The sequence below is a fragment of the Oncorhynchus tshawytscha genome, linkage group LG02, assembly GCF_018296145.1.
Source record: "Oncorhynchus tshawytscha isolate Ot180627B linkage group LG02, Otsh_v2.0, whole genome shotgun sequence".
NCBI lineage: Eukaryota > Metazoa > Chordata > Actinopteri > Salmoniformes > Salmonidae > Oncorhynchus > Oncorhynchus tshawytscha.
Genome location: NC_056430.1, coordinates 60,850,021 through 60,861,065, shown reverse-complemented (window position 1 = coordinate 60,861,065; position 11,045 = coordinate 60,850,021). Strand labels below are relative to the sequence as shown.

Sequence of the window (11,045 nt, the reverse complement as noted above, 5' to 3'; positions counted from 1 at the left end):
CCACACACACCAGAATGGTGGTCAGCCGAGCGAAGTAGTAGGCCGTTACATCAATTACTTCCGCCGTGGGGTCATAGGGAGCAGTGCCTGTTTTCTTTGCCAATTTAACATGTAGGATCGTTGGAAAATGACCAGAAAATGCGACCTGATATTCTGGTCAGAGGCACTCTGTTGTACGCTCAGCTGACCGTCGTTTTGGTGTGTTCTACTTAAGGGTTCAGTTTTGGGGTTGTGAGTTGAACTCTTGACAGATGTTGTGTACGATAGTGGGCACCAGCTTATGGAGGTCATCAAAGTCCTCCATGAAGAACGAGTGCTCCTTGACTGGCTCACTGGCTATGTCTTCTAGCTGCTCCTGGGAAGTCCAAGCAATACCAATGGAGTAGGCACTTATACCTGTTTACACAGACACACAATACACACACCATATATCAGTTCCTTGCTCCATTCAAATACTTAAATTTAAATGAACCTTTTCTCCATCAAGGTTGTCTCTGGTGATTAAATGGATGAAAGCAACAATGTGGAAAGTGAAACCTTGCTTTCATTCACTCAAGTCACCCAAATGGTACCTTAAAAATGAATGAGAGGTGTATTTTCAGTCTTCAAATGTGGCATCTGCCCTGCTACAATTATTTTCCACCCCCCATTGTTCCCTCTTAGCCACTCAGCTCTTGACCCTCCCTCCCCACCTTACTTACCTAACTGTTGAGTGGCCAGAGCAGGGGACCTGATGTCGTCATATGAACGCCGTCAGTGATAACTACTATGACCTGCTTACTCCTGTTAGGTTGGCTGGAAACTTCCCGGGTGGTGAACGCAATGGCCACCCTGTGCTGGTCCCCCCGCTCCAGTAGCTTATCCCCAAAATGGCATCCAACAGCTCCTTCTTTCCACCATATTCCCCAAGGCATATCTCCAACCTCTGCTCATTTGTGTACTGCACTAGCACCAAGTGTGTCCATGGTGGAGATGTCGAACGTCGACGTAACATTGGCGACAAACTTGAGTAGGGTGGCAAAGTGGGCGGTGCCCATACTGCAGGAGCCATCCATTAGGAAGATGAGGTCATGGGCATTCGAGGCAGGTGTGGCTACACACCAGTTGGGGCATGGAACAAGCGTTCCATCAGGGGCCGTATGGGGGAGAGTAAGGAGAACCAACTGGCAAAGGGCAGGGAGAAGAAGACGCCGGCCCGACACCAACTGAGGAAGGGAGAAGAGATGACGGAGGTTGTCAGTTAAAGTGTGTTTAACTGATGTTTCAAATCATGAACTGAAAGATTCCTCATCAAAAAGATTGGAAAATTGTCCAATACACAATGACGACACAACAGTGGTAGGCTTGATCACCGACAATGATGAGACCAGCCTATAGAGACGAGGTCGGAGACAACAACCTCTCCCTCAACGTGTGCGAGACGTAGGAGCTGATCGTGGACTACAGGAAAAGGAGGGCAGAGCACGCCCCCATTCACATCGACGGGGCTGTAGTGGAGCAGGTCGAGAGTTTCAAGGTCCTTGGTGTCCACATCACCAAGAAACTATCATGGTTCAAACACACTAAGAAAGTCGTGAAGAGGGCATGACAACACCTTTTCCCCCGCAGGAGACTGAAAAGATTTGGCATGGGTCCCCAGGTACTCAAATTTTTACAGCTGCACCATTGAGAGCATCATGACTGGTTGCATCACGGCCTGGTATGGCAACTGCTCGGCATCCGACCGTAAGGCGCTACAGAGGGTAGTACGTACAGCCCAGTACATCTCTGGGCCAAGCTTCCTGCCATCCGGGACCTATGTACTAGGCATGTCAGAGGAAGGCCCAAACAACTGTCAAAGACTCCAGTCACCTTAGTCATAGACTGTTCTCTCTGCTACCGCACGGCAAGCACTACCAGAGAGCCAAGTCTTTTTCCTCCCTTTTCTCTGTTTAATGCGGCTGCATATCCTGGAGGGAATCTTATTTCAGTCATTAACTAAAACAGCAGGGAGTGTTGGGGAGGCAACAAAAAAAATGTAAACACAGTACTGTGAAGGGATGAGCTTGAAGACAATTCAACTCCCCCGGCTCCCGGCTGGGATGAGCTTGAAGACAATTCAACTCCCCCGGCTCCCGGCTTGGTGGGACTCATGGATTTTAATGAGTATATGTGTACTATATGAATTTTAAGTAGATCTACAATACAATTTTATGTACATTTTCTTTTGTCGTTTTTCAAGCGATTTCGATGGAGATTCTCATGTGTTTTTTAAATAGATGCAGATGATAGAAGCCTCTGTTTAGATTAAGCCTGCTATTTAATCAAATGTTTCTGGGGGAAGTCAATCATCTTTGTTTCACAAAGTAAACAAAGTCTGTAGGATTACACAAATCTTAAATCATTCTTGCAAGAGACGTATTGTGTCTAATCCCTGGAAACCCATCCCACCCAAACCATACTATTCATGTTGTTTTTCTAAGTTGCAATGAGTGTCAACATTGCCTGCCTGCCATCCTGTTGCACACAATGGAAATAAGCCTTAAGGCTTTATCAAGTTTATATTTTTATGTGTGTATTGTTCCTCTGGCTGGAGCAGCTTTATATATGTTTTTAATTGTCAAATAAGTCATTTAAAATCCTGTGTGTGGCAACTCACCCACATTGGAATGACCCCCTTTTTGGATGATACGCTCTTATACAGTGGGGCAAAAAAGTATTTAGTCAGCCATAATTTGCAAATAAATTCATAAAAAATCCTACAATGTGATTTTCTAGATTTTTTTCTAATTTTGTCTGTCATAGTTGAAGTGTACCTATGATGAAAATTATAGGCCTCTCTCATCTTTTTAAGTGGGAGAACTTGCACAATTGGTGGCTGACTAAATACTTTTTTGCCCCAGTGTATTTCTATTTCTTTATTTAACTAGGCAAGTCTGTTTAGAACAAATTCTTATTTACATTGACGGCTTACACTGGCCAAACCCGGACGACGCTGGGCCAATTGTGCGCCGCCCTATGGGACTCCAAATCCCGGTTGTGATGCAGCCTGGATTCGAACCAGGGTGTCCATAGTGACGCCTCAAGCACTGAAATGCAGTGCCTGGCAAAAGTAAACCACTCGGGAGCCTGATTTTAAGATCCCTGGGGTTGAGATGGACCTTCAGTCCAAACTATCACTGGGAAAAACACAAGAACACACCTGTACTGTATTTGAACCGAGTTAATAATGCCTAGCTATTGTAATGAATCAATTCAAACATCTCTTACATTGCAAGATGGCTGAGTGTGTTAGACCATGGTGCTGGCAACACCAGGGTGTTATTGAAGTAATGGGTCACTGTCAGTGTTAATAGATACATTTAATTAACTTAGCACACCCCCTTATCCTGAGCGACTTACAGTAGTGAGTACGTACATTTTTCATACTGGTCCCCCATGGGAATCAAACCCACAACCCTGGCATTACAAGCACCATGCTCTACCAACTGAGCTACATGGGACCAAAGTTCTGTGAGTTGCTTTGTTTGCATGAACGCATGTCCTAATGACCATATCAAATATCTTGTTCTGACATTTCTCTTGTCCTCTTCTAGTTGAGGGGGGAAAAGGGAGGCAGTGCAGTTAAGTCTGACAACATCATGTATTATCTCTCCCCCTCTCCCCCTCTCCCCTCTCTCTCTCCATCAATATCCATCACTCCCATCTGTCAAAAATGTCTCTCTTAGGATGTTCATTAAGCATGATGGTGAAGGAGGGGGCCTGGTGTGTGTTCCAAATGGCACACTAATCCCTATGTAGTGCTCTACTATTGACCAGGACCCATAGGGCTCTGTTTTAAGTCTGTTTGACAGCCCTAAGGGGAGTAGTGCTGTACAGATGACGAGTGGTTTGTTGACTACATGGCAGCACCTCACCTTAGTCCAGTTCAGTTAGTTCAGTCTAGTTCAGTTAGCTTTGACATGTTGACACCCAATCAAAGCCTAGGAGATGGATGAGTGGCCTGGTGTGCTTCCCAAAAGGCACCCTATTCACTACATGGTGCACATTTGACCAGAGCACATGGTCAAAAGCAGTGCACTAAGGTTATGTAAGGAATAGGGTGCCCATCTGCCAACTAGCACTTCCTCTTTCAATCTTTCTTCTGCCCCATCTTATTCTGTTCTTTTCCTGTCCTCCTTTCTCCAACCAGTATAGTAACCGCCCGTTCTGTCCTCTATCCCAGTATTTTGTTTACCTTTCTGCCCATCAGACTCCGCTTCTCTTTCTTATACCTCATAAAGGTAATATGTTAAAACTGTACTTATAACAGTGGCTAGTTATATATATATCCATTTAAAGTCCAGAATACTGTTTGTAATCAGCACAGTGGGTGGGGGGGACAAATACTTTTTTGAGATACTTAACATTTCTCTCTCTATTTTCCTCTATAGATGCCACTATGACTTATACCTGCAGCCTAATACTGTAGTAATTATGGTGATTGCAGCACTGTAATCGAGTTCAGTTGTGCGAAGCTGGGTATTTCAGGTACTCATCTCTAAAACAAAGCAATTTCGGTCAAAAGAGTCCATATTAACAAAGGAAATGGAAGGACAAACAGAAAGCAATAAAAACTACCCAGAATGATTTAGAAGAAGAGAAAAAGAAATTGAGGGACCTATTCAAGAAAGATCAAGTGTAATCTATTATAAACAATAATACGAACTGGATGGAAATGGGGAAAAATGCGTCAAATATATATGTTTTTCTTCAACATAGAAATGCAACCAAAAATAATTTACCGAAATTTGATGGAACTGATGGAGTCATCTATGATTCACCAAACAATGTTTTGAAAGAAGAGGCAAAGTACTTTAAGCATATGTTTTTGTTTGTCTCCTCCATCTCCACTAACTGAAGGTAATTGTATGGATAAAGAAATAAGAAGAAGAATGTAAAATTACCATCTGTACAGAAAGACTCATGTGAAGGCTAAATTACAGAGGAGGAACTTCTTGATGCAATTAAAGCATTTAAGTCTGGGAAAAGTCCAGGGCTGGATGGCATACCGGTGGAGGTATACTAAACCTTTTTGATGTACTCAGAGGACCGTTATTGGTATGTTTTAACCACTCCTATTAAAATGGTAGATTATCAGATACTCAACAAGGTCTGATTTCCTTATTACTGAAACAGGATCCAAGTGGTAAATATAAAGATCCAGTCCATTTCAAAAACTGGAGGCCCCTTATACTGCAGTGTTGTGATGCCATTTTATTTATTTTTTAAATGCAAAGCGCAAAGAATTTAAAATATATTGTTGGATATTATTCATCCTAATCAGAAAGGTTTTTTGCATGGACAATACAGTGGAGATAATATAAGACAAGTACTGAACACAATGAAAGATCTGGGAAACCAGGGCTGGTACTCACAGCTGACTTTGAAAAGGCGTTTGATTAAGTACGACTGGAATTTATATACACTACCAGTCAAAAGTTTTAGAACATCTACTCATTCAAGGGTTTTTCTTAATTTTTTTTACATTGCAGAATTATAGTGAAGACTTCAAAACTATGAAACAACACATATGGAGTCATGTAGTAACCAAAAAATGGTTAAACACATCAAAATATATTTTATATTTGAGATTCTTCAAATAGCCACCCTTTGCCTTGATAACACCTTTGCTCACTCTTGGCACTCTCTCAACCAGACTCACCTAGAATGCTTTTCCAACAGTCTTGAAGGAGGTCCCACATATTCTGAGCACTTGTTTGCTGCTTTTCCTTCACTCTGCGGTCCGACTCATCCCAAACCATCTCAATCTGGTTGAGGTTGGGGGATTATGGAGGCCAGGTCATCTGATGCGGCACTCCATCACTCTCATTCTTGGTCAAATATTCCTTACACAGCCTGGAAGTGTGTTGGGTCATTATACTGTTGAAAAACAAATGATACTCCGACAAAGCCCAAACCAGATGGGATGGCGTATCGTTGCAGCATGCTTTGGTAGTCATGCTGGTTAAGTGTGCCTTGAATACTAAATAAATCAAAGACAGTGTCACCAGCAAAGCACCCCCACAGCCTAACACCACCACCTCCATGCTTTATGGTGGGAAATATACATGCGGAGATCATCCGTTCACCCACACCGCGTCTCACAAAGACACGGTGGTTGGAACCAAAAATCTCCAATTTGGACTCCAGACCAAAAGACAAATTTGAAGCAATTCGACCATGAAGGCCTGATTCACATGGTCTCCTCTGAACAGTTGATGTTGAGACGAGTCTGTTACTTGAACTCTGTGAAGCATTTATTTTTGCTGCAATTTCTGAGGCTGGTACCTCTAATGAACTTATCCTCTGCAGCAGAGGTAATTCTGAGTCTGCCATTCCTGTGGAGGTCCTCATGAGTACCAGTTTCATCATAGCGCTTGATTGTTTTTACGACTGCACTTGAAACTTTCAAAGTTCCTTAAATTTTCCATATTGACTGACCTTCATCTCTTAAAGTGACGATGGACTGTCATTTCTCTTTGCTTATTTGAGCTGTTCTTGCCATAATATGGACTTAGCCCTATTTGGTAAAAGACCATCTTCTGTATACCCTCCTATCTTGTCACAACACAACTGATTGGCTCTAACACATTAATAAATAAATAAATTCCACAAATTAACTTTTAACAATCTGTTAATTGAAATGTATTCCAGGTGACTACCTCATGAAGCTGGTTGAGAGAATGCCAAGAGTGCAAAGCTGTCATCAAGGCAAAGGGTTGCTATTTGAAGAATCTCAAATATATTTTCCTTTGTTTTCCACTTTTTTGTTTACTACATGATTCCATATGTGTTATTTCATAGATTTGATGTCTTCACTGTTATTCTACAGTGTAGAAAATAGTAAAATAAAGAAAAACCCTTGAATGAGTAGCTGTTCTAAAACTTTTGACTGGTACTGTATATTTTGGAAAATGACAGAATGACAGATTTGTACCTTGTCAGCTCGGGGGTTTGAACTTGCAACCTTCCGGTTACTAGTCCAACGCTCTAACCACTAGGCTGCCGCCCCCAATGACTCGTCACTTAACTTGGACTTGAGCCTTAAGACTCCGACCTGACTTGATACCCTCCCCAAGCCCAGATATAAAAAATGATACTATTAAAAAAAAGTGTGCAGCGCATCAACTCTTCATTTAACGGATTACAGTTTGAATCGGACAGCAGCCAATCAAATTGTGCCAGCTGAGGAAAAGTTGTGTGTGGCAGTGCAGAGGAACTTCGGCGGGTGAATTCAGATGGAGCCCTTGGAAAGATGATACCCCAAATTATTACTTTCGGATATAAAGACGATGCTGTATCAACAAAAAACAGATTGCAATTCGCAAAACATGCTGGAAGGAAATTACAGATAGATGCACAACAATTTCCAACTTTGTTCGACATTTGAAGCTGCAAAAAGTAAGTTGTGGCTAATATAGCTGACAGCTATATATTTTATTACTTTACTAGTGTATCATGTAGGCTAACGTAACGTTAAATCAATGAGCCTCCACACAGTCAGTCAGTGCGGGAACGTGATCATTGCACCCAAGATTGAGCTACAACTGGCTAGGTAGTTGGTAGCCTAAATCCTGCCTGCTGTTCCTTAAACCATTGACATATGTTAGCCTACTGCAACCACAGACAGAGAGAGAGGGAGAGTATGTGTGTGTGTGTACAAGACTACATCGCCCGATTGTGCCCCATAGCGATCCTCGATAGATGATCACTATTGGGGGGGGGGGTCTTTCTCATGGCTACCCATGTATTTCCATGGAAATATAAAGTTCATTTGAAAGTATTAAATATATAGATATTTTTAAAAGTATTCATGATTTGTGTAAATGTAATATACTAACTATTACTCTTGTTAAAAATATGAAATGATATTACATTTGGTAAAGAGCACATTATGACTTGTTTAGACTCGAAACTCAAAGTTTAGGATTTGAGACTTGACTTGGCACTTGACGCTCTTGACTTGAGACTTGACTCGGACTTACCTGTCTTGACTTGGGACTTGAGTGCTAAGACTTACTTGTAAAACAATGAATTGGTCCCACCTCTGATACTCAGTATACATATCCTGAAAGAAAACAATGATCTCACTACAATACATTTTAATATAAAGTCAGCAAAAATAGATAAGATCTTGCTACCATGGAAAGGAAAATGCCTGTCTATTTGTGGAAACATCACCATGAATAGCCAGTTGACCTATTTGCTAATGGCCTACACGTAGCGACCTGCTTTTTAAATTATATGAGCAAAAAATATGTCATTTTATTTGGAACGGCAAGCCAGACAAAATTAAACGGGCCAATTAAAATAATGAATGTGAATTTGGAGGTCTGAAATTCTTAAATATTAAAGCATTATACGGCGCACTAAAGGTGTCAGTCATGCAAATGTTATACTTAAATCCAAACTTGTTGTCTAGCAGATTAGTAAGAATGTCTCACCCTATGTTCAAGAATGGCTTTTTCCCTTTATTCAGATTACAACCTCTCACTTTCAGTTCTTTGAAAATGAAATAATTACCAAAATATTGCTATTTTTAAAACAAGCCATAGAGAGTTGGATGCAATTTCAGTTTAATCTACCAATGTCAATGGAATAGTTGTGAGTAAACTTGAGTTATGCACGTGGAGGTTTTAGGGCCATAATGAACATGTACAATGACTATTTACATGTGTTGGAAATAAATCAAATGTACACATTACTGCTGTTGTTTTAAGTTTTAAGGCAAATTCCATTATAATCATATGCTGTGTGTGAAATATGTTGATTTATAGCCAAGGTGGCAGAGGCGCTTCACCTAAAATGCTAAGTAACAGCTGGTTACTGTACAACCCTTCAATATAAGCCCTATTTTTCTTCTCTCTAATAGAAGTTAAACAGGTTGATCCCCTGCCACAACTCCCACTGAACCCCCAACAGATCAGGCTCAATTCAATTCAACCGGCCGCATTCGGTTCAAAGCTTTCTGTGTGTGGTCCTGTAATCTGTAATGAATGGTGATGGTGGAGATTAAAAGGGTAATGTGATTTCTTGAAGGACACCAACAGACACAAACAGAGCTGAGGACTGTCCTGTACATCACCACTGCAGAGTTGAAACCGGTCCAAAGCTGTTTCAACCTTCAGTTGAATCTACATGTGGGCACAGTTGGAGAAAGAACATGTCACGACGACTCACGACGCCAGTGATGTAATATCCCCAAAGAAACAATCTTAATTTAACCTTGGTCTAGACTAGTAAACTGTTTGTTGCAGACACTACAGCATGCTCCATTATCAGGCTAAAGAATCCCTGAAGACCTGAGGAGGCCTGAAGTCTGCTTTCATTCTATTGAATTATGGCATAAAGTCTATGCAGGTTTATGTACATTGTGTGTGTACACAATTGGAAAGTTTTGAAGAATTGCAGTAATGACCACTCTTATTTACCAATCTGAGGAATCACAGAAAGCAGGAACAGTCTAGTGGGTCAACAGGGTGGGCAGTTTTGACAGGGTTCAAATGACAGAGGTGGCCAGCTGTGTGGCCACACCCATAAGCATTGATATGAATATGGGCACCGCGTGAGCGTTAGAAAATAATATATATTGGTGGCCTTCCAGCCCACCATTTTTTCAGCACTCAAAAAAAATAACTTTATTTATACCCTGGTTTGGGGGAGTTTGTTAAAATGTATGAGCACAGCCGGCCTATACACTTTAGCATCCATCCTATGGAAGTATATTCATGTCCAATGGAGGATAAGGACACAGATTGTTGATAACACTGACTGTTATTCTAGGTGGCAGATATGTACGTCACGGCAGTGACAAGCAGTATCTTGGAAGCAGGGAGCTATTTTGCTAAAGATGTATGTTTCTGTACGGTTCTACTGCTGTGGAATGCCAGGGAGACTGTGAATGAGATCCAGTATGTTCATGCCGAGGCAAGGTGAACGGTCCATGTGACATCAGGCACAGCCACACAGCCATGTACTGTATCTGCTGCCCTGGTTCCTGTCAAAAAGCTAGTAGGTCTTTGCAAGTGTCCTAAAGACCAATACAATCCTAGATTACCCTACACTATATAGCTCTACTACACAAGCTTCTGATTTATCTAACCTCAATGTTGAAGTATAAAAACATGTGTTACCAAACCCGTTCACAAAGGGTTGGTTAACTCTTGAGGTTTCTTGGGTCTCCACTGAATTAGGTAAATCCACGTTTAGTTTTAATGCAATTTGCAGAACTCATTACAATTAGATGTTGTGCCTCTCGGGCAGTTTAGGGTGTTCATTGAGGACCTAGCAGCAGTCTTTCGTAAATGTTGTGTTTTGTATTGACTGCTGTTTTGTTTTACATTGTATTGGCCGTTGTATTGTTGTGATCAAGGCACCGTTGGGAATAAGACCCTGGCCTCAATGGGTTTTCCCTGAATAAATAAAGAAGAAGAATTTGAAAAAGAAAATAGGTATAGAACATCATTCCTTTGTCAGCGTAAAGACGTAAGAGTTCCTGTTTCTCTGTCAAGTCATGTAGACCTATATCTTTTCCATAAAAGGAGAGCTATTAAAGCAGATCACGCTGGAAATCAGCATGTTGAGTTCACCAGATTCAAAAGCACACTGGAATGTTTACTTTATCCAATGAATTAACACAGGCCTAACAGCAGCCTTATTATATGGGGGTGTTCCTTTAAAAAGGAAAAACAGGGAAAGCACTGACAGTAGGCTATGCTTTCACAGGTCTGCTCAAGTCTACACTTGTCCTGCTAGACGTTGATCATGACTCAGTTTAATTTCAGTACACGTAAGAGTCATTGGACAAAGGTGTCTCCTGTCCGGGGGGAGTTTTGTTAACACGCATCGCTTGCGGTAAGGTTTTGGAAACAGAAGGACCTTATCTTTCATACCTGCGCGAAATAATAAAAAAACTTTTTTTTTAAAGGATACATTGACACCCACCTTTATAAGGTTAGAGTTAGTGTTCCCACACGGCCATACTGTACATGTTACAGCGTGTGATTACGGAAGACAGGCGGAAT

At 41.4% G+C, this 11,045-nt stretch overlaps 1 non-coding gene across 1 annotated transcript; it reads right to left on the bottom strand.

Moving 5' to 3' along the window:
• Positions 1 to 3,408: 3,408 nt before the first annotated feature.
• On the bottom strand, positions 3,409 to 3,484 carry trnat-ugu. Its single transcript has one exon. It is a non-coding gene; the product is annotated as a tRNA-Thr (tRNA).
• Between the last annotated feature and the right edge of the window lie 7,561 nt (positions 3,485 to 11,045).